Source organism: Ovis aries, chromosome 4, assembly GCF_016772045.2.
Source record: "Ovis aries strain OAR_USU_Benz2616 breed Rambouillet chromosome 4, ARS-UI_Ramb_v3.0, whole genome shotgun sequence".
In the NCBI taxonomy this organism is placed as follows: domain Eukaryota; kingdom Metazoa; phylum Chordata; class Mammalia; order Artiodactyla; family Bovidae; genus Ovis; species Ovis aries.
This window is the reverse complement of record NC_056057.1, coordinates 47,538,275-47,561,523: the sequence shown is the minus strand read 5'-3', so window position 1 is coordinate 47,561,523 and position 23,249 is coordinate 47,538,275. Positions and strand designations below refer to the sequence as shown.

General features: G+C 40.7%; 1 protein-coding gene across 2 annotated transcripts in view; it reads right to left on the bottom strand.

Moving 5' to 3' along the window:
* Positions 1 to 23,249, bottom strand: part of LHFPL3 (LHFPL tetraspan subfamily member 3) — a 601,760-nt gene that overhangs the window by 58,532 nt on the left and 519,979 nt on the right. The window lies entirely within an intron of this gene.

Below are 23,249 nucleotides of genomic sequence, written 5' to 3'. Positions count from 1 at the left end.
CTGCTGCAGTTAAACTCACAAATGTTCACGTTTATCTTCTGTGCCAAGCTCCTTAACTGGAGCGGAAAATAACAAAGGACAATGCTGATTTCTGTAAGTTTCATTCCATTTCAAAGTTTTCTCACTGTTCCAGCTTGGTTTTCATTAATATATACTGAAATTGCAAAAGATAGGAGAATAGGAAGAGAGAAGGGACTGGAAAAACCTACATAGAACACACACCATTAGTCCCTAAATAACTGGAGGGCTATCAGGCAGAGGGACTGAGACTGTTTACTGTATGACAGCTGCCATCTTAGTCCATTTCCATGACATCTGTGAAGGCGAGTATTATTAATCCTCCATTTATACATGAGGATAGTAAGTCCAAATTTAGTCTCTTACCCAGAATGACCTAATTAGTAAGCAGTCGTGCAGGTTCAGTGGGTAGTGATTCCAATTCAGGGCTGGCTGCTCTTAAGGCTATACTCTATCAAGCAGCCCCCGTCACCCTCCACACCCCCCATCCCCTCGCCGCCGCCCAATGCCCCATGCGTTGCACAGCATTCCAAAGCACCTTTTTTCTTGTGAATTAAGGTGTTCTATGAGACTTGACATCACTAAACTTCACAATTCTTTTGTGAAGCAGGAAAATCCCCGCTGCATCTGCTTTTTTTTCAGTGAGGAAACTGTGCTGAAGGGAGGCTCTCAGAGAATCTGGGAATCTGGTGGGGGTGTCTGGTAGGTTTGGTGTAGGCAGGCACTCGTAGGGAGAAGTGCATGGGAGAAGGTGACAAGGGCCTCCTGGAGGAAAGGGGCCACAGGTCACTCTCCTGTATGGCAGTCCTTTAGCTCTGATTTTTCCTGATACAGGATGGGGTTACTCATAGGGCAACATACACCTACCTCCAGGCTCTAATATTTGCTTTATGGTTTGAAAATTCTGATTTGTCTTTCAAAGGAAACAAGCTCAGCTTTTCTCAAGGAAAAACTTCTGATACATTCTTGCCAAAGTTCTTTTTACATGTCCATAGATGGAACTGCCTGAATTGGGAGGGAAAAACTGCATAGCCTGCACCTTCACCAACACTCTCTCTGCTTAGGTAGATACTGGAATGCTATCCTGCTGTAGGAAGCAGCTGTGACAGGAACATGTTATGCTTAATCAGACTTCTGCTCTGCCAGGCACAGTGATGAGCATTACACATTCAAGTCCTCATGAAATCTTCCTCAGACCCCCATCAGATGGGCAACAGCACACAGTGGTTAAGGACTCAGGCGTTAAGGGTGAGCTGGGTGGTCTTGGGCAAATGCCTTAACCTTTTGGTTTGCTCTGCGTAAAAATGAGGATTATTTAACAGTACTTCCCTCACCAGGTTGTTATGAGGATCAGATAAGTTAATATATGTGAGCCACTGAGAACAGGGCCTGATCAGTAGTTCACAGTTGATAAATATAAGCATCCTTATTATCATCCCATATTATTAATATAGAAACAGAGGATGATATTGAATAACACCACAAAGAGAGATGAAAAACCGGACTTTACACCCAGCTGTATTGAGTCTAAAGTCTCTACTCCTTCTCTATGCTGAGATACCCCTCCTTAAAGATCAATAAGCAAGTCTGGGAAAATATGAATCCAGCTTTTGAAAAAGCAAAAACAAAGTTAAAAATAATCAAAAAGCCATGAAGATATTGAATTGGCTTCAACAAAAATACTAAACCTATTATAATGATTTGTAGATTCAAAATATTAAACTCTCCAGTTAATTTTAGTGTTACCACTATGCATGGATAATATTTTTTAATTAGGAATAAAAGTGCAGATTGATGACATATTACTTTGATTAAGAGAGCTTAGGTAAGAATATAATTTTTAATTTATAAAGATGAACATGGTCGCATGGTAAAATGGTCAGTGTGTAGCTATAAATATGAGTTATGAGAAAAGCCAGAAAAAGAGTAACTTTTTATTCTTTCTAGTCCCTCTCCAAGGTAAAGCCAACATGTTATTTAATATTCGGTCAGGTTCATTTTGAGAATGAAAGTGGATGCTATTCATAATTATGTCAGGTCAGTAGGTATAAACCAGGCTGTCTGAGGAAAGTCAGGCTGGATACCCATGCTCATCAGTTCAGTCGCTCAGTCGTGTCTGACTCTTTGAGACCCCATGGACTGCAGCACACCAGGCTTCCCTGACCATCACCAACTCCTGGAGCTTGCTCAAACTCATGTCCATTGAGTCGGTGATGTCATCCATCCATCTCATCCTCTGTCGTCCCCTTCTCTTCCTGCCTTCAATCTTTCCCAGCATCAGAGTCTTTTCCAGTGAGTCAGTTCTTCGCATCTGGTGGCCAAAGAATTGGACTTTCAGCTTCAGCATCAGCCCTTCCAGTGAATATTCAGGACTGATTTCCTTTAGGACTGACTGGTTTGATCTCCTTGCCATCCAAAGGACTCTCAAGAGTCTTCTCCAACACCATAGTTCAAAAGCATCAATTCTTCAGCCCTCAGTTTTCATTATGGTCCAACTCTCACATCCATACATGTCCACTGGAAAAACCATAACTTTGACTAGATGGATCTTTGTTGGCAAAGTAATGTCTCTGCTTTTTAACATGCTGTCTAGGTTGGTCATGCTTTTCTTCCAAGGAGCAAGCGTCTTTTAATTTCATGGCTGCAGTCACCATTTGCAGTGATTCTGTAGCCCAAGAAAATTAAGTCTGTCACTGTTTCCATTGTTTCCCCATCTATCTGCCATGAAGTGATGGGACTGGAAGCCATGATCTTCATTTTTTAAATGCTGAGTTTTAAGCCAGCTTTTTCACTCTCCTCTTTCACCTTCCTCAAAAGGCTCTTTAGTTCCTCTTTGCTTTCTGCCATAAGGGTGGTGTTATCTTGCATATCTGAGGTTATTGATATTTCTCCTGGCGATCTTGATTCATTCCAGCTTGTGCTTCATCCAGCCCGGCATTTTGCATGATGTACTCTGCATATAAGTTAAATGAGCAGGGTGACAACATACAGCCTTGACATACTCCTTTCCCAATTTGAAACCAGTCTATTATTCCATGTTCTAACTGTTGCTTCTTGACCTGCATACAGATTTCTTAGGAGGCAGGTAAGGTGGTCTGGTATTCCCATCTCTTTAAGAATTTTCCAGTTTCTTGTGATCCACACAGTCAAAGTCTTTAGTGTAGTCAATGAAGCAGAAGTAGATGCTTTGGATACCCATTCTAGCCAAAGGAAAACCACTTTTCATCCATATCTTCCATGAAAATCCAGCAATCCGTGACTTAAAAGGCACCTGTGACTTCTATCACTTCTCACAGCATGAGTGGGTCATTTTATACTTTTTCTATTCTCTCCCTATATAATTTCCCATTTCTACTTGCCTTGACAGTAGGCTGCGGACCCTTGGTCATTGAGAATAGAACTATTCTAGGAGGCTCTTGACTGGCGGTGCTCTGTCTTTCCAGAAGGCAACCCCTGAGGCCAGGAGTTTGGGACCGAACTGCAGCCTGGGCATCATAGGGATGAGCTTTGGGAATCAGTATATTTGGAGACAGTTTTTCCCCCTTACCTTTCTACTTATAGAAAGCCCTCTATATAGCCAGGAGGGCTGCTGGCTATGCACTCCTGAGCCCTGGGAAGGGCCATCAGGCCAGTACCCTCAGGCATAAGTTCTATACCCCAAGACACGGCTCCTTTGCTGGAAGGATATATGGGCATCTCGGTCTCTTGGTTTTGACAAGAGGGCAGGGAGGGAGCTAGCTTTGAGTTAGAGTCCTCTGCTTGCTGGGGCAGGGTTCTCCCCTCCTCATGCTGTGAGGCTATGTCCTTAACCCTTTGCCTGCTAATTCTATGAACAGACAGCACCCTCCTGTGGGGAGTCTGAGGGCAGTGGGAACAGAGACCCAACGGCCTAGTTTCTCTGCTCTAACAGCATCAGCACCCAGGGAGGTCAACTGTATTTCTTAGACTGTCCCATAGAAAGAGACCTGGGCTGTCTCAGAACCTCTGATGAGAGTTTGCCAGGGCTGATTTATGAGTCAGGAACAGCAGCAGTGGGCTGCAAAAGCAGAGTCTGAAACTAGGAAACTGACAGAACTTCTCTGCTTCCTCTTGGGTTGCCCTCACCTGGATTATTTGGTTCTGCTGTGCGAGGCCCTGCTAAAGAGAGGTCTGGTTCACAGCAGAATGTTCAGGACTTCTGACAATATCATCTGACTTTAAGGATCAGGGTGTGGTTGGTCTTGGGCTGAGACAATCTAATAAGCATAGGAAAGTGGCTTTCAAAATGCCAAGGGTTGTCGTCTGGAAGAGGGTCTGACTTCTTTTGTGAAGTTTCCAAAGGGTGGCAGAGGCCTCTGAGAGGTGGGCCTTGACCCAAAGATTGAATAGGTCTTCTAAGGGAGTCAGAATAATGAGAGGGGCCAAGCATTTCCAAAATAGTTTTAAGAATACTTTAAATAAAGATTCCCTGGAGAAGAAAATGGCTATCCACTCCAGTATCCTTGCCTGGAGAATTCCATGGATAGAGGAGCCTGGTGGGCTACAGTCCATGGGGTCAGCAAAGAGTTGGACATGACTGAGCAACTAACACAACACCACACTCATTAAATAATAGCTTTTATTCACTGATAGCTTCCTTTGGCTAGGTGCTTTACATACCATGCTGCTGCTGCTGCTAAGTCACTTCAGTTATGTCCAACTCTGTGAAACCCCAAAGACGGCAGCCCACTAGGCTCTCCCGTCCCTGGGATTCTCCAGGCAAGAACACTGGAGTGGATTGCCATTCTCTTCTCCAGAGGATCTTCCTGCCCCAGGGATCAAACCCAGGTCTCCTATGTTGCAGGCAGATTCTTTTATCGTTTGAGCTACAGGGAAGACTTGGGGCATCTAGGAAAATGTTTTAAACAGTTAGCTGGAAGGCAAGCTTCTTTTGTCCTTCCTTCTTCTTCCTTATTCCTATCTGAAATGCAAATGTGATGATTGGAGCCGCTGCAACCATCCTATGATCACAAGGTAATCTCAAGGATACAAGCCACCGCTAAACATAATACAGCAAATTAAAGAAGGAAACTGGGAGATTCTTGATGTTGTGGGGCCCCCTTGCCAGTCATGAACTGCTACAATTAGAATTCATACTATTTGAAGGAAAATCAATGTCTCTGTGCTAACGGCATTATTATTTAGATTTTTTGTTATATGTAGCTGACTCAGTCCGGAAACACACATTATTTCATTTAATTCCTCACAACAATTCTGGATTATGGGGTTTATTATAGGAAAATGCAATCTCCAAGAGGTTAAATAACTTGTCCAAGAACACATAACTAGAAAATAGTAGAGGTAAGATTTGATCTTGGATCAATCTGACCCCAAGTTCATCACATTTCCATGTTGCTTATTTCTCTCTCTCTTTTTTAACAGAGTAGCTAATGTGTGACAGCAAATTCTGTAGCAATCCATACCACGAACTACTCTTGTTTTCTAAAGATGCTTCATAAGGCTCACTGTTGTTATGCCTGATCCATGCCAACCTGAGTAGAGAAGGGGAGTGATCATTTGCATCCTTCTAATCTCCATGCCACCTCCTTCTATAACCCTCCTACCATAACATATCCTCTCTCTTTCTCACTCACTCACTCTCTCTCATGCATGCCTGCTTGAAATGGATACTCAACATTAAGTGCTCTTCTGTTTTAAGTTAGTGGACCTATTGCTTCCAATGTCCATTCGCTCCATGTCTAGACACGAGCCAAGTCACACGAACAAGGATAACTCAAAGAAGGCAAGTCACCAGCTGAGCCCTGTGCTTTCCAAGCTCCTAAATCTTGCTTGAATAGTTTATTAGCTATATTTATTTTCTTCTTTTTTTTTTTTTTTTTGTTCAACTTAGTGGCCATACTAGCAAATGTGAAGATTGATTTACAGTTTGTACTTGTGCACTCTCTGAAGTGGAGCAAAAAATTGAAAGACTTATGTCAAGCCCATTCATTCACAGACACATTTAGGATCAAATTATTTTTAAAGCACAAATTAACTTTGAAGCCCATAAGGGCTATCAAATGTTTCAGAGTTTTGCTTTACAAATCTATAGAGATCTCCCTGGCATAACATATATTTCAAGCTAAAGCTATTGCAGATTTGCAAATATGATTTTTTATATAAAACACTCTGGATGAAATACTTCAGAGGATGAAAAATTAAGCTCAGAGTGGAGTGAACCAAACCTGCCCAGTAAACACAGTCACCTGGAGACAATGACCCTAAAGGCCTCAGAGCCGCAGAATGTTGTATCTGGAAGGTCTGAGCGATCATCCAGTCTAGCCCTCTCATTTTAGGGAAGGGAAAACTGAGGCTTAGAGTGGCCATTTGGCTGTTGTCTAAACACACAGAGAGCGGACACTGGTAGCCATAGGTCCAGTAACTCAAAACGGAACAGCACTTAATGTATCCATTCAAGCAGGCATGTATGAGAGAGAGAAAGTGAGTGAGAGAGGGAATGAGTTAAGGTAGGAGGGTTATAGAAAGAAGTCACACAGGTCGTAGGTCACATAGCTGGTTAGGACAGAACTAGTCCTTGAACCTGGGCATTCCAAACTCTTCATTCAAATGAAAAATACTTATAAAATAAAAAATTTGGTAAGAGAGAAATTTTGGGGGACAAATTTATCTTTTTTCTGAAATTATTTATTAATCTGGGGAGCTGTTAATAACATTCTCCACATACCTTGCTGCAAGACCTATGGAATATGCTACCATGTATCACTATTTCTGTTCATCGCATATTGCTTGGATCATAATCCTACTGATGTACACGTCTATGCTCATTTCTTCACGCACACTCTAAAGTTCTAGAGGCTTGGGGCTCTGTGTTACTTTGGTTTTGTATTCCTTGCTGGTATAGCACCAAGACAGTCACATAGCAGACACTTAACAGCTACTTCTTGGTAGAATGAACAGTGAGAACAAAGCAATCTTTGTGTACAAGCCCACAGTCCTTAAAATTCTTTACTCTTACTCTCCATGCATGTCCTGCCTGTGTTAGCCCTTTGCTGAAGGTTACAGCTACTTTGAACCTCTCTTCAATCTATGATTCCCCCAAGCTGTTATGGCTTACTTGGTCTTAGGGGTTGGACAAAGAGGGATTTGCTAATAGGCTACTGATAGCCCACAGGCTGCCTTTATGTGAATTAGAAAAAGATCACTCCTTCTTTGCCAAGGGTTCTCAGTCAGGGGGAAAGTTTGGATCCTAGGCGATATTTGGCAATAACTGGACACGTTTGGTTTATTACAACTGAAGAGTGCTACTGGCTTAGAATGGGTGCAGGTCAGGGATGCTGCTGAACATCCTGAGATGCACAGGAAAGCCCCTGAGCCCCAGAGAATTAGCTGGTCCAAAACGTCAACAGTGGTGATGCTGAGAAATGCTGCAGCAGGAGGAAAACATTCAGAACTAGACTAGGACGAAGAGGGACCTTGTTTTTACTTAATAAATGTGCTATACTAAGAATCCAGCATTTTCTGCATCAAATATTGATTTGGACCAAGACTGAATACTTCAGAACATCTGTATTTAGGAACATCAGGACTACACTAGAGTTTATTTAAGTTCTATGTTTCCACCTTCGAGAAAGACCCTTCAGACTAGGATCACTTCTGGAGCACAGTGAGCCTTGGACTACAGAAGTCTCATCCAGTCACTTGGTATCACGGAAAGCTCCTTAAATGCACAAAGCCCCAGTTATGATTGATGATTGTGACTTATTGAGAGATCCTCCCCTGTTCCTCCTCCAGGTGATACTGTCACCAAATTCTAAGTTCAGCCCCTCATGCTTCACTCAATAAGCTTTCTCTCTCTGGTATTGATGTCTTCTTGATATATGCAGGTTGTTATCATCTCCACCCTACAATTCAACAGAGCTAAGTAGCTCTCTAAAAAACCTGTAGTAAATTTACCAACCTTTGATTATACCACTTAATCTGTGTTTGCAAAGTGCTTCACCTATATTCTTATTTAAGCAGTTTATTGCATCTAAATGAGGTTTCACTTGGAGCTGGGAGAACTGGTTATTTAATTTGTTCCTCTGTGAACTCTGCTTTTGCAACTCCAGAAGCCCTGCTACTTATAGGCCTTCAAAGATAGCAAAAACAAGGTTATAAAGAAATGTAGGGAGCTGTCGCACTGTAGGCTAAATCAGATCTCTTGAGTTCAGCATCACATGGAATGACTTTAATGGGTTTAGCCTTTGTTTTCCAGAACATTTGGGCTGACAAGGTTATACCCCCTGGAACTTGAAGACTTAGTTTCTCTGAGGAGAGGGACAGTAAAATGTACTTAAGAATAATTCAGGATTTCATTTCAGAACCAAGATGATTCTCCCCACTTCAGAGTGCATCTGCATTAAACCACCTCCTGTCCATAGCTCCAATTGCTTCTGGATCAGAAATCTTCATTTCCCGTCTCTTCTACTCCCATGGAGGCAGCCTATCTGACCCTGGGGTGGACACTGTGAGCAGGGGGCCTGTGCTACTCTGGAGGGAGGAGGAGGATGTTGTGCAGCCCACTCAGCCACATTTCTGCATGTCCTCACACCTATGTACACTTGCTAAAATCCATGGAATAGATTTTCTCTGGCAGGTACTCCCTTGCACGTTTATTAAAAATTCACTACAACATAATAGTATTGTTTTAGAGACAGAAAACTTGCAGAAAAGATTAATCTAGGTATCCAGAAAGAGTGGCATCAGCAAGATGGCTGAAGAAGATGTTTGTTGCTTATATCCCTTCCTTAACAACAACAAAGTGGAATCTATCCATGGACAAAGTACCTTTGTGGGAACTGTGGGATCCAGGTGGAGACTATGAAACACCAGTACAGTCTGAGAATGAGGGAAGCTATTTTAGGAGAAAGACTCTCATTCAGGCATCTAACTGGCTGACCACAGTCATGCCTATAGACCCAGGAACAACACTGTCCCCTGAGGACTAGGCTACAGGCCCTTTAGGCTTTGGTTCTGTCTCATGGATCATGGGCTTCCCTCATAGCTCAGTTGGTAAAGAATCCACCTGCAATGAAGGAGATCCCGGTTTGATTCCTGGGTTGGGAAGATCCCCTGGAGAAGGGAAAGGCTACCCACTCCAGTATTCTTGAGCTTCCCTTGTGGCTCAGCTGGTAAAGAATCCACCTGCAATGTGGGAAACCTGGGTTCAATCCTGGGTTGGGAAGATCCCCTGGAGAAGGGAAAGGCTACCCACTCCAGTATTCTTGGGCTTCCCTTGTGGCTCAGCTGGTAAAGAATCCACCTGCAATGAAGGAGATCCCGGTTTGATTCCTGGGTTGGGAAGATCCCCTGGAGAAGGGAAAGGCTACTCACTCCAGTAATCTGGCCCGGAGAATTCTACGTCCATGGGCTCGCAAAGAGTTGGATGTGACTGAACGACTTTCACTTCACTTTCATTTTCATGCATCATATACTCAGGGACCTGGAACAAGTCTCATCCACATGGGCTGAGTCTCCTGTGTGCTTGGTCTTGGCTGTGGACCTTGTAACGTGCTCTGTGAACTGGCTCCAGCTACTCTTGGCCATGGTCCAGGAGCCCCTGGTAAGCACTGACTTAGACAATCACCCATGGAGGAGAGCACATTTGTGGAAGTCTGCTTTTCCAGAAGAGAGATTCTAGCAGTTCACTGGAGCAAAACAACTCAAAACTCAATTCAGTGGAGGGGAAAAAAGGAACAATTTGACTTGACCTGCGTCAACCCTCCCCAAGGTGGCACTGCTCAGAGCCAAGAGCCCTTCTCAGTCTGTGGTTACTCCTGTGGGGCAAAGGAGGGTGTGTGCATGAGTGCTTGGCTTCCCCAGCTGTGCAGGATGCTGCTGGAGAGGCTTACTTCTCTGTGTCATTGGCTGCAAGGATGGAGGCTGCAACGTGTTAAGGGGATGAGATCCTAAAGACAGTATTAAGTACTCCACAGGGGATGCCTGTCCATGGGTCAGTGGGGGTGTCTTACCTGCAGATCTCCTCACCGGGCCCTCGCACATCCCCAGTGCTCTGCAGGGCCCATCCACATGCCCAATTACCTCATGCCTGACTCCCTGTATGTGTTCCTAATGAGTGGCAAGAGCAAGCTTTTGCAGATGGCTAGTGAACTTGAATCAGTGGGTCTAGGAGACTGACAAACTTGAACATTTAGCATTATCCTTGGAAAAGCAAAGGAGAGGTTGTCAGCACCTGGGATGGCTCTGTAGGGTTGAGAGAACTCATTCCAATTTAAGAATTCTACCACAACAGGAGGCAAGAAGTGTGGACCAGGTATTGCTATAGAAGATCTGAGAAAGCCTCAGATCCACAGCAGGGCTGACAGAAAGTATTTGTTTCTTGAAATCAGTTAGTAAAGATGCAAGAGGCAACTACAAATGCTAAGAGAGCTATGCAAGAGTTCAAGGAACATAAAGAATCAAAGACACGTGATATTACCAAAGAATACAAAAATTTTCCAGTAACAGATCCCAAAGAAATAAGGATATATGCTTCACTTGACAATTCAAAATAGCTGTTCTAAAGAAGTTATATGAGCTATAAGAAAACACAGAAAGATAAACCAAAGTAAAATATATACATATATATAAGAAAAATGAAAAGTTTAGTAAGTAGATAGAAACATTACAAAAAAAGACAATATCTAGCAGAAAAAAGAATCTGTGAATTAGAAGACTGGAACTTTGAAATTATATCAGAGAATAAGGAAAAAGAATAGGAAAGAGTGAAGAAAGGCTATGTGATCTATGGGCTAGCATCAGAAGAAATAATTGGTGAATCATTGGAGTACTATAAGGAGAAGAAAGGGAGAAGAGGGCAGTAGTTATTTAAATAAATGATAGCTGAGAACTTCCCAAATCTGGGGAATGGTTTAGACGTCCACATTCATAAAGCAGATGGGTTCCCAAACAAACTCAATTTAAAGAAAAAAACATTACAAGACACACATTACAGTAAAAGTATCAAGTGTCAAAGACAAAGAGAGGATCTTAAAAGAGCAAAGGGAAAGAAGTTTATAATGTACAACAGAATCCCAGTAAGACTAAGAGTGGGTTTACCAGCAGAAACGTTACATCACAGGAGAGCTTGGAGCAATATATTCAAAGGGCTAAAACTTTAAAAATCGCCAACCAAGAATTTTCTACCCAGTAACGTTGTTCTTCAGAAATGAAGGAGATAAAGACCTTCCAGGGCAAAACCTTACATTAGACAAAAAGAAAGATTTCAAATAACAAAACTTTACACCTCACAGAACTAGGAAAAAAAAAAAAAAGAAAAGAACAAATTCACTGCGAAGTCAGGAGAAGGAAAGAAATAAAAATCAGAGTGGAAGTAAATGAAAGAAATGAAGATAATACTAAAAAAACACCAATCAAACTAAGAGCTGGCTTTTTAAAAAGATAAACACATTGACAAACATTTAACTAGACTAACACGAACAGTATGAAAAGGTAAAATGATAGGATACTGAAAGAGGAACTCCCCAAGTCAGTAGGTGCCCAATATGCTACTAGAGATCAGTGGAGAAATAACTCCAGAAAGAATGAAGGGATGGAGCCAAAGCAAAAACAATACCCAGCTGTGGATGTGACTGGTGATAGAAGCAAGGTCTGATGCTGTAAAGAGCAATATTGCATAGGAACCTGGAACATCAGGTCCATGAATCAAGGCAAATTGGAAGCGGTCAAACGAGATGGCAAGAGTGAACGTCGACATTCTAGGAATCAGCAAACTAAAATGGACTGGAATGGTGAATTTAACTTAGATGACCATTATATCTACTATTCCAGGCAGGAATCCCTCAGAAGAAATGGAGTAGCCATCATGGTCAATAAAAGAGTCCAAAATGCAGTACTTGGATGCCATCTCAAAAACGACAGAATGATCTCTGTTCATTTCCAAGGCAAACCATTCAATATCACAGTAATCCAAGTCTATGCCCCAACCAGTAATGCTGAAGAAGCTGAAGTTGAATGGTTCTATGAAGACCTACAAGATCTTTTAGAACTAACATCCAAAAAAGATGTCCTTTTCATTATAGGGGACTGGAATGCAAGAGTAGGAAGTCAAGAAACACTTGGAGTAACAGGCAAATTTGGCCTTGGAATATGGAATGAAGCAGGGCAAAGACTCATAGAGTTTTGCCAAGAAAATGCACTGGTCATAGCAAACACCCTCTTCCAACAACACAAGAGGAGACTCTACACATGGACATCACCAGATGGTCAACACCGAAATCAGATTGATTATATTCTTTGCAGCCAAAGATGGAGAAGCTCTATACAGTCAACAAAAACAAGACCAGGAGCTGACTATGGCTCAAATCATGAACTCCTTATTGCCAAATTCAGACTGAAATTGAAGAAAGTAGGGAAAATCGCTAGACCATTCAGATATGACCTAAGTCAAATCCCTTATGATTATACAGTGTAAGTGAGAAATAGATTTAAGGGCCTAGATCTGATAGATAGAGTGCCTGATGAACTATGGAATGAGGTTTGTGACATTGTACAGGAGACAGGGATCAAGACCATCCCCATGGAAAAGAAATGCAAAAAAGCAAAATGGCTGTTTAGGGAGGTCTTACAAATAGCTGTGAAAAGAAGAGAAGCGAAAAGCAAAGGAGAAAAGGAAAGATATAAGCATCTGAATGCAGAGTTCCAAAGAATAGCAAGGAGAGATAAGAAACACCACACACAAAAATAAACTCAAAATGGATTAAAGATCTAAACGTAAGACCAGAAACTATAAAACTCCTAGAGGAGAACATAGGCAAAACACTCTCCGACATACATCACAGCAGGATCCTCTATGATCCACCTCCCAGAATAATGGAAATAAAAGCAAAAATAAACAAATGGGATCTAATTAAAATTAAAAGCTTCTACACAACAAAGGAAACTATAAGCAAGGTGAAAAGACAGCCTTCAGAATGGGAGAAAATAATAGCAAATGAAGCAACTGACAAACAACTAATCTCAAAAATACACAAGCAACTCCTGCAGCTTAATTCCAGAAAAATAAATGACCCAATCAAAAAATGGGCCAAAGAACTAAATAGATATTTCTCCAAAAAAGACATACAGATGGCTAACAAACACATGAAAAGATGCTCAACGTCACTCATTATCAGAGAAATGCAAATCAAGACCACAATGAGGTACCATTTCATGCCAGTCAGAATGGCTGCGATCCAAAAGTCTGCAAGCAATAAATGCTGGAGAGGGTGTGCAGAAAAGGGAACCCTCTTACACCGTTGGTGGGAATGGAAACTAGTACAGCCACTATGAAGAACAGTGTGGAGATTCCTTAAAAAATTGCAAATAGAACTGCCATATGACCCAGCAATCCTACTGCTGGGCATACACACCGAGGAAACCAGAATTGAAAGAGACACATGTACCCCAATGTTCATCGCAGCACTGTTTATAATAGCCAGGACATGGAAGCAACTTAGATGTCCATCAGCAGATGAATGGATAAGAAAGCTGTGGTACATATACACAATGGAGTATTACTCAGCCAGTAAAAAGAATACATTTGAATCAGTTCTAATGAGATGGATGAAACTGGAGCCAATTATACAGAGTGAAGTAAGCCAGAAAGAAAAATACCAATACAGTATACTAACACATATATATGGAATTTAGAAAGATGGTAATGATAACCCTGTATGTGAGACAGCAAAAGAGACACAGATGTATAGAACGGACTTTTGGACTCTGTGGGAGAGGGAGAGGGTGGGATGATTTGGGAGAATGGCACTGAAATATGTATACTATCATGTAAGAAATGAATCGCCAGTCTATGTTCGATACAGGATACAGGATGCTTGGGGCTGGTCCACAGGGATAATCCAGAGAGATGATATGGGGTGGGAAGTGGGAGGGGGCGTTCAGGATTGGGAACTCATGTACACCTGTGGCGGATTCATGTCAATGTATGGCAAAACCAATACAGTATTGTAAAGTAAAATAAAGTAAAATAAAAATAATAATAAAGAAAGCCTTCTTCAGCAATTAATGCAAAGAAATAGAGGAAAACAATAGAATGGGAAAGACTAGAGATCTCTTCAAGAAAATTAGAGATACCAAGAGAACATTTCATGCAAAGATGGGCTCGATAAAGGACAGAAATGGTATGGACCTAACAGAAGCATAAGATATTAAAAAGGTGTCAAGAATACACAGAAGAACTGTACAAAAAATATCTTCACGACCCAGATAATCACAATGGTGTGATCACTCATCTAGAGCCAGACATCCTGGAATGTGAAGTCAAGTGGGCCTTAGAAAGCATCACTACAAACAAAGCTAGTGGAAGTGATGGAATTCCAGTTGAGCTATTTCAAATCCTGAAAGATGATGCTGGGAAAGTGTTGCACTCAATATTTGCCAGCAAATTTGGAAAACTCAGCAGTGGCCACAGGACTGGAAAACGTCAGTTTTCATTCCAATCCCAAAGAAAGGCAATGACAAAGAATGCTCAAACTACCGGACAATTACACTCATCTCTCATGCTAGTAAAGTAATGCTCAAAATTCTCCAAGCCAGGCTTCAGCAATACGTGAACTGTGAACTTCCTGATATTCAAGCTGGTTTTAGAAAAGGCAAAGGAACCAGAGATCAAATTGCCAACATCCGCTGGATCATGGAAAAAGCAAGAGAGTTCCAGAAAAACATCTATTTCTGCTTTATTGACTATGCCAAAGCCTTTGACTGTGTGGATCACAATAAACTGTGGAAAATTCTGAAAGAGATGGGAATATCAGACCACCTGACCTGCCTCTTGAGAAATCTGTATGCAGGTCAGGAAGCAACAGTTAGAACTGGATATGGAACAACAGACTGGTTTCAAATAAGAAAAGGAGTACGTCAAGGCTGTATATTGTCACCCTGCTTATTTAACTTCTATGCAGAGTACATCATGAGAAACGCTGGGCTGGAAGAAACAAGCTGGAATCAAGATTGCTGGGAGAAATATCAATAACCTCAGATAAGCAGATGACACCACCCTTATGGCAGAAAGTGAAAAGGAACTAAAAAGCCTCTTGATGAAAGTGAAAGAGGAGAGCGAAAAAGTTGGCTTCAAGCTCAACATTCAGAAAACAAAGATCATGGAATCCAGTCCCATCACTTCATGGGAAATAGATGGGGAAACAGTGGAAACAGGGTCAGACTTTATTTGGGGGGGGGCAAAATCACTGCAGATGGTGACTGCAGCCATGAAATTAAAAGACGCTTCCTCCTTGGAAGAAAAGTTATGACCAACCTCGATAGCATATTCAAAAGCAGAGACATTACTTTGCCGACTAAGGTCTGTCTAGTCAAGGCTATGGATTTTCCAGTAGTCATGTATGGATGTGAGAGTTAGACTGTGAAGAAAGCTGAGCACTGAAGAATTGATGCTTTTGAACTGTGGTGTTGAACAAGACTCTTGAGAGTCCCTTGGACTGCAAGGAGATCCAACCAGTCCATTCTGAAGGAGATCAGCCCTGGGATTTCTTTGGAAGGAATGATGCTAAAGCTGAAACTCCAGTACTTTGGCCACCTCACGTGAAGACTTGACTCATTGGAAAAGACTCTGATGCTGGGAGGGATTGGGGGCAGAGGGAGAAGGGGACGACCGAGGATGAGATGGCTGGATGGCATGACTGACTCGATGGACGTGAGTCTGAGTGAACTCCAGGAGTTGGTGATGGACAGGGAGGCCTGGCGTGCTGTGATTCATGGGGTCACAAACAGCTGGACATGACTGAGCGACTGAACTGAACTGAACAAAGAAAAAAGACAGATGATTCCAATTAATAAAATCAGAAATGAAGGATGAGCTATTAAAAGAGGAGATACACTACAGAAATAAAGAGGATCATAATACTATGAAAAAATATATACCAGCACATTGAACAATCTAGACAAAACGGACAAATTCATAGAAGCATGCCACCTACTGAGACAGAGTCATAAAGAAAGAGAACATCTGAACAGACCAATAATGAGTAAGGAGGTTGAATCAGTAATAAAAAACCTTTTGACAAAGAAAAACCCAAGATCAGATGGCTTCCCTGGTGAATTCTACCAAACATTTAAGGAGGAATAAATGCCAATCCTTCTCAGTCTCTTCCAAAAAGTTAAAGAGGGAGCACTCCCAAACTCATTGTATAAGTCCAGCATTATCCAGATATCAAAGCCAGATAAGGATGTTTAATAGAAAAAAAAATATATTTATATATGAGCCAATATCTCTGAGAAATACAGATGTAAAATTTCTCAAAGTATTAGCACACTGAATGCAACAGCATATTAAAAGACTCATACACTATGACCAAGCTGGACATATCCCTGGGGTGCAAGGATGGTTCAACATATGCAAATAAAAAATTGTGATACACTATATGATCAGAATGAGAGCTAAAAATCATATGATCATCTCAAAAGATGAGAAAAAGCATTTGACAAAGTGCAACTCCCTTTCAAGATAAAAACTCTCAAGAAATTGGGTATGGAAGGAATGTACCTCAACAAAGTTAAAGCCACATATGACAAACTCACAGCAAACATCATACTCAATGGTGAACAGCTGAGATTTTCTCTAAGATCAGGAACAAAATAAGGATACCCACTTTCACAACTCCTATTACATAGTACTGAAAGTCATGGCAAGAGGAATCTGGTAAAGAAAAGAGATAAAAGGCAGCCAAGATGAAAAGGAAGATATAAAATTGTCTTTGCTTGTAGAACGTATTTTATATACATATATAATTCTAAAGACTCCATCATAAAAACTGTTAGAACTAATCAGAAATTCAGGAAAGTTGCAGGATACAAAACCAACATATAGAAATCAGTTCCATTTCTACACATTAACAGCAAATGATCTGAAAAAGAAACAAAGTAAACAAAACTTTCATTTTCAAAACAATAAAGAAATAGTAAAATACTTAGGAATAAATTTAACTGAGGAAGTGAAAGATCTGTACACTGAAAACTGTAAGACTTTGATGAAAGAAACTGAACACAACACAAACAATGGAAAGATTTCCTGTGTTCATGGATTGGAAGAATGAATATTGTTAAAATGTCCACACTACTCTCCAAATGATCTGTAGATGTAATACAATTCTTATCAAAATTCCAAAGGCATTTTTCATAGAAATAGAAAAAACAATCCTAAATTTTGTATGGAACCACAAAAGACCCCAAATAACCAAAGCAATCTTAAGAAAGAACAAAGGTGGAGCCTCATACTTCTGCTGTTCAAACTATATTACTAGGCTATAGTAATCAAAACAGTATAGTCCTGACATAAAAATAAAATAGACACAAGACTTGAAAGCCCAGAAGTAAACTCATGCTTTTATGATCAATTAGTCTAAAAGCCTGGGGTGCTGCAGCTCATGGGGTTGCAAAGAGTCAGACACAACTTAGCTACTGAACAGCAAAAATCTACCAAAAAGGAAGCAAAAAAAATACAATGGAGAAGAGATGTGCTGGAAAAACTGGACATCTACATGTAAAAGAATAAAACTGGACCACTTTGTTTTTATACCATATCCAAAATAAAGTCAAAATGGATTAAACACTTAGATAAGATCCAAAACCATAAAACTCCTAGAAGAAAATGTAGTCAATAAATTCTTAGGCATTGGTCTTAGCAACAATTTTTTTGGATCTGTCTCCTCAGGCAAGGGTGATTAAAGCAAATATAAACAAATGGGACTACATTAAACTGAAAAGCTTTTGCACAGTGAAAAGAACTATCAACAAAATAAAAAGGCAACCTACTGAATGGGAGAAGATATTTGCAAACGTTACATCTAATGAGGGGTTACTATCCAAAATATAAAAACAACTCATGCAAATCAATATAAAAACAATCTAATTTAAAAAATGGGTACTGAATCCAAATAGTTTTCCAAAGAAGAAACACAAATGCCCAACTGATACATGAAAAGATGCTTCTCATTACTTAATCATCAGGGAAGTGCAAATCAAAACCATGAGATATCACTCATATTTGTTAGAATGGCTATTTTCAACTCTATAATTTCAATATCTTTAGAGCATGAAATTTTTGCGCCTTGTTTTGTCCTTGGTTAGGTTCCAGTGTGTCCTAGTTTACAGTCTATGGGAACTTGAATAGAATTTGTATCCTACTATTGTGTGAAATCGGAGAAGGCAATGGCAACCCACTCCAGTACTCTTGCTTGGAAAATCCCATGGTTGGAGGAGCCTGGTGGGCTGCAGTCCATGGGGTTGCTAAGAGTCAGATACGACTGAGCGTCTTCACTTTCACTTTCATGCATTGGAGAAGGAAATGGCAACCCACTCCAGTGTTCTTGCCTGGAGAATCCTGTGGACAGAGGAGCCTGGTGGGCTGCTGTCCATAGGGTCACACAGAGTTGGACACGACTGAAGCGACTTAGCATGCTTGCATGCACTGGAGAAGGAAATGGCAACCCACTCCAGTGTTCTTGCCTGGAGAATCCCGTGGACAGAGGAGCCTGGTGGGCTGCTGTCCATAGGGTCACACAGAGTCAGACACGACTGAAGCGACTTAGCATGCATGCATGCACTGTGTGAAAATTGTATAAATCTTAATTATGTTAAATTGGTTCACTGCGTTGTTCAGGTCTACTATATCCTTCTACTTCCCTGTATATTCATTCTATTAATTTTTGAATGTTTGATATTGAAACTCTAACTAAAAATCTTACCTACTTAAAAAATAATTGTATACATATAGTGGAACTGCATGTAACCTTGTTCTCTATTTTCCAAGTCTCCTGTAAATGTGTTATCATACTTTCATAATTAAAAAATAAAAAGGAAGGCTGTTATCAAAAAGACAACAAATAGCAAGTGTTGGTGGGGATATGAAGAAAAGGGAATCCCTGTGCACTGTGGGTGGGGATGTAAACTGGTATGGCCACTATGGAGAGCAGGATGGAGACTCAGTATCTTAAACATGGAGCTGACACATGATTCAGCAATGTGACTTCTGGGTAGATGTCCAAAGGAAATGAAAACAGGACACTGAAGAGATATCTGCACTCTGAAGTTCATGGCAGCATTATTCACAATGGTCAAGGCATGGAAACAACTTAAGTGTCCACCACTGGATGAATGGATAAAGAAGATATGAAACAAACAAACAAACAAAAAATATATATATAAACTTACCCGTAAGAAAGAAGGAAATCCTGTCATTTACAAGAACATGAATGGACCTTGAGAGCATTATGCTAAGTGAAATAAGCAAAACAGAGAAAGACAAATACTGCATGACCTAAACAGACAGCACAGTTGTAGACTGGTGGCTGCCTGGGGCTGGGCAGTGGGGGAAATGGGAAGATGTTGGTCAAAGGGTATAAACTGCCAGTTAAAAGAGGAATACGTTCTGGGGATTCAATTACAGCATAGTTAATATTGTATTGTACACTTGAAAGCTGCTCATTTGAGATCTTAAATCTTAAATCAGTTCAGTTCAGTTCATTCTTAAATACTCTCACTTAAAACAAAAAGATAAATATGTGAGGCAATGGAGTTGTTAACTAAACCTATCCTGTCAATCACTTCATAAACAGATATCTGAATCAAATTATCACACTGTACACCTTAAACTTAATGCTACATGTCAGTTATGCCTCAATAAAGCTGAGGTAAAAAGAGAAAAAAAAGATTGTGGAGATGCTTTGAAGGTTCTGTTTTGTAAATTAGCAGCATAAGGGTTAATGTTGGGAAGAAGGCTCCTGGAAGATGTTTGAAGCTCCCAGGAAAGGGGAAATGCAGGCCAATTTAAGCAGGGAAACCCCGGGGGTGTCACCCTAGGCTCCTGGGATCAAATCCTGAAAGTGATCAAAAAGCCTGACATGCTGCAGTCCATGGGGTCACAAAGAGCTGGACACCACTTAGCGCTTGAACAACAACAATCTCAGGACAAACTGGTTGAGAAGTTATCTATTTGCTTTCCTTGGCAGTGGGCTCATTGCAAAGGATCAGGAGGCACTTTCTCCTCTTCTGGAGGGGGTGTGGTCTGGACCTCCTGGAGGTCTTTGCTTCTTATGCTGGCAGGGGAGGCAAGGTGTCTCCCCTAAGTCAGTACTCACTAAGGCAGTGATGGTTACACTGTATGAGTGAGGTGGGCTGCCTGAGCAGAGGGAGAAATAGCTTCTACCTGATGCTGGGAGGACACTTGTGTTGCTGGTTCCATATGTGGTAGACCTCTGTTTGTAAACTGAAGAAAACTGGCATGAGGTAGTTAGGCGGCTAGGGAGCCTCAGTAAAGATCCCTGGAAACACTGATTAATTTGCCTCACAATTCTGCTAGCTCATCTCTGCTACCAGTTTGACAAGGCATGCTTGGCTTATGAAAATGTATTCTGGACATTCAGCTCACATCTCTTTGAGTATCTTCCTTTTGCTAATCAAACTCAGAGAAGCATTTCAGCTGCTCAGATGCCAAGCAGAAGCACTGACACTTTGATCTGGACCGTGGCACATTATTAGCACTGCACTCACCCTTTCATTCATTTGCTTCTCTTGCAGAAGAAGTTGCGTGAATGATTTTTTCACTGAGAAAGATAAATGGGCTTGGCCTTTCCCGCTCTCATTTTTGGCATGGTCTGTGAATGTACTTGCATTTTCCAATTTTCAAATATAACATGTCCAGATGTGTATGAATGAGAAGATGCAAATATTCTGATGAGCTTAATTTTCCTGGAGAGAATTTTGCAATAATGTGAATATGGAGCCCAAACTGTTAAACACAAATGGGAAAAAGAACAGAGAAAGAGCTTTCTCATTAAAAAGAGTCGCAATCAGCTCATTTTTTGCATTGCTTTGATCCTAGAGTTTCCCTCCCATCAGGGGCCTGGTGACAGGGGGGACTATTGTGGCAGCTGAAACCTCTCTATATAGCCATACCATGTTTGTTTCTATGTCATTTTTGAAACTGAGTTGTTCCTTGACAAACTGTTTGGGTGCTTTCAAATATATGGGCTGCAGTGGTGAACTCAGAGAGATGACATGGAATCCCTATTAAAATATGCAAATACCAACGAGTTCTGATATAAAATGACTGGAATCCTGAATGGTTGTGATTATTTTTGAGCAAAGGGCTTCCCTGTGAACTGCATTTAAAGAGATTAATTTAACTGCTGTAACATGGGGTATTAGTGTTGAAGGATATACACTTTATAATACAGGAGTAATACAACTGCTGTTTTTTATGAGAAAAGAGGGAAAAGACGCACAGGCTTCCTACTGCAAATTATTTTCTGCTAGGATATTGAGAAATCATTCAGAATCCAGGGTCAGAGTTTTTTGTGTGTAATCATATGGGAGGCTCTGGTGCAAAACTGAATGTAAGTGGTTGAGGGAGCAGAGAATAGAGAATAGGGTTTTTTGTTTTTATTTCCTCAGAGCCAAATGGACTAGAGAAATGTATCCTTTTGATGACAGACAAAGGGCAGAAGAAGATGTTTGCATAAAAATAAACTGTGGTGAGCTGTGGTGGGTTCCTAGTGGTGTTTTGTTAATTGTGATGGTTGTAATATGGACCATCTGTTTTAGAACCATTATTAAAAATGCAAGCATATTCCCCACCATTCACATGATTTACTACTTTCTTAGCAGGATCAAGATGAAAAATATTCAGTTGCATTTACAGGGATCAAATTAAGCTGATATTAAATCCATTTAGTAATGCTGGGAATGGTTTGGGGCTTTGCCTAATGCATGTAAAATAAAAATTATGAATACCAACAGGAGGCCATAATATATTTGCTCTTAAATTTCTACACAGCTATGAATTGTATAGGCAGTTTCTTCTATGTAGCAGACATATAATGAGAAGAGAGAATCTCAATGTTGGTAATGGCATTACCTGAGATTAAAAAAGGAGGAAGAAGCCTAAACGCTAGCACTTAAAGATGATATCTCAAAGATCTTGAGTTTGTATAAGAAATCCTTCTTCATTTTTTTTTTAAACATTTAAGTCAGAGAAGAGAACAAGCTAATAAATTCCCAAATCCAACCCATGTGAATAACCACATTATAGGAAAAGTGAAACATCTTTGTTTTTCTGACTTTGCTCCAGTTTCCTTCTCTGAGTGCTTTTGAACATTTGAAATTTAGATTATCAGTTATTTCACTTAGAAACTTGATTCCATAATGATATGCTCACTCAAGGTCAAGTACAAAAGAATCTCAGTAGAACATAAAACTGAAACTTCAATTTAAAATATCAAGTAGATATTTGAAGATCACATATATTGGGCTACCCAGGTCAGCTGTCTCAGGCACACTAAGAAATCCACAAGTAAGGATAAACTTCGGGGAGAATTCCCTACTTGTGTGGATTGTGATAGGTTCAACAGATTACCCAGAAGGTGGTAAAAAGACTCTCCTTGTAATTGACAGAAAATGAAACAGAACAGGAAAATGAGCTAGCATATTCCTCAGAAGTTTAGGCACATTCAACCCGAAGAGCTCAATCCTTCCTTCCCCTGTTTTCTCATCACTCCGCTGGCTTGCTGTAAGTCAGCACTGCCCAACACAACTTTCTGTGATGCTAGAAGTGTTCTGTATTTGTGCTGTCCAACATGGTAGCCACTGGCCACATGTGACTACTGGTCATTTGAAATGCAGCTAGTGTGACTAAATTGGAAACTTTAGGAAATAAATCGTATTTAATTTTAATTAGTTTAAATTTAGCCAGTGTAAGTCTAAGTCCTTAATATTACAACTGAAGACTTCATGATGAGTCAGCAGTGGGAGGATTCCAAAGGACAGTTGGTGATGTGGTGTGAGGGAAGGATTGTTCTGAGCAGGAGGGTGTTACGTGTGTGGTTAAGGGAATTCATATGAGATTACAATGATACAAATGGTGCCTTCCAAGGGAGAAGGTTTCTGTGAATCTATACCTAAAGCTCTCAATAAGCAAATTAGGGAAGGCCTCTGAGTTCCTTTGGAATGTGAAGCCCTCGGGGCTATATAATAAAGTACAGGCATGGTTTTTCCTTAGGATTCTCCCAGTCTAACGGAGAGAGATGAAGAAGAAGAAAGATTATACTATTGACCAAAACACAAGTAAATACATTTTGCAAGAGATTGGGAAAGGGATGGAATCCAGAGATAGCACTGGAAAGTAAGGTTGTTAAAAATGGTGGCATCTACATGAGAAAACTTCCCAGGAACAAGAAAGCCATGAT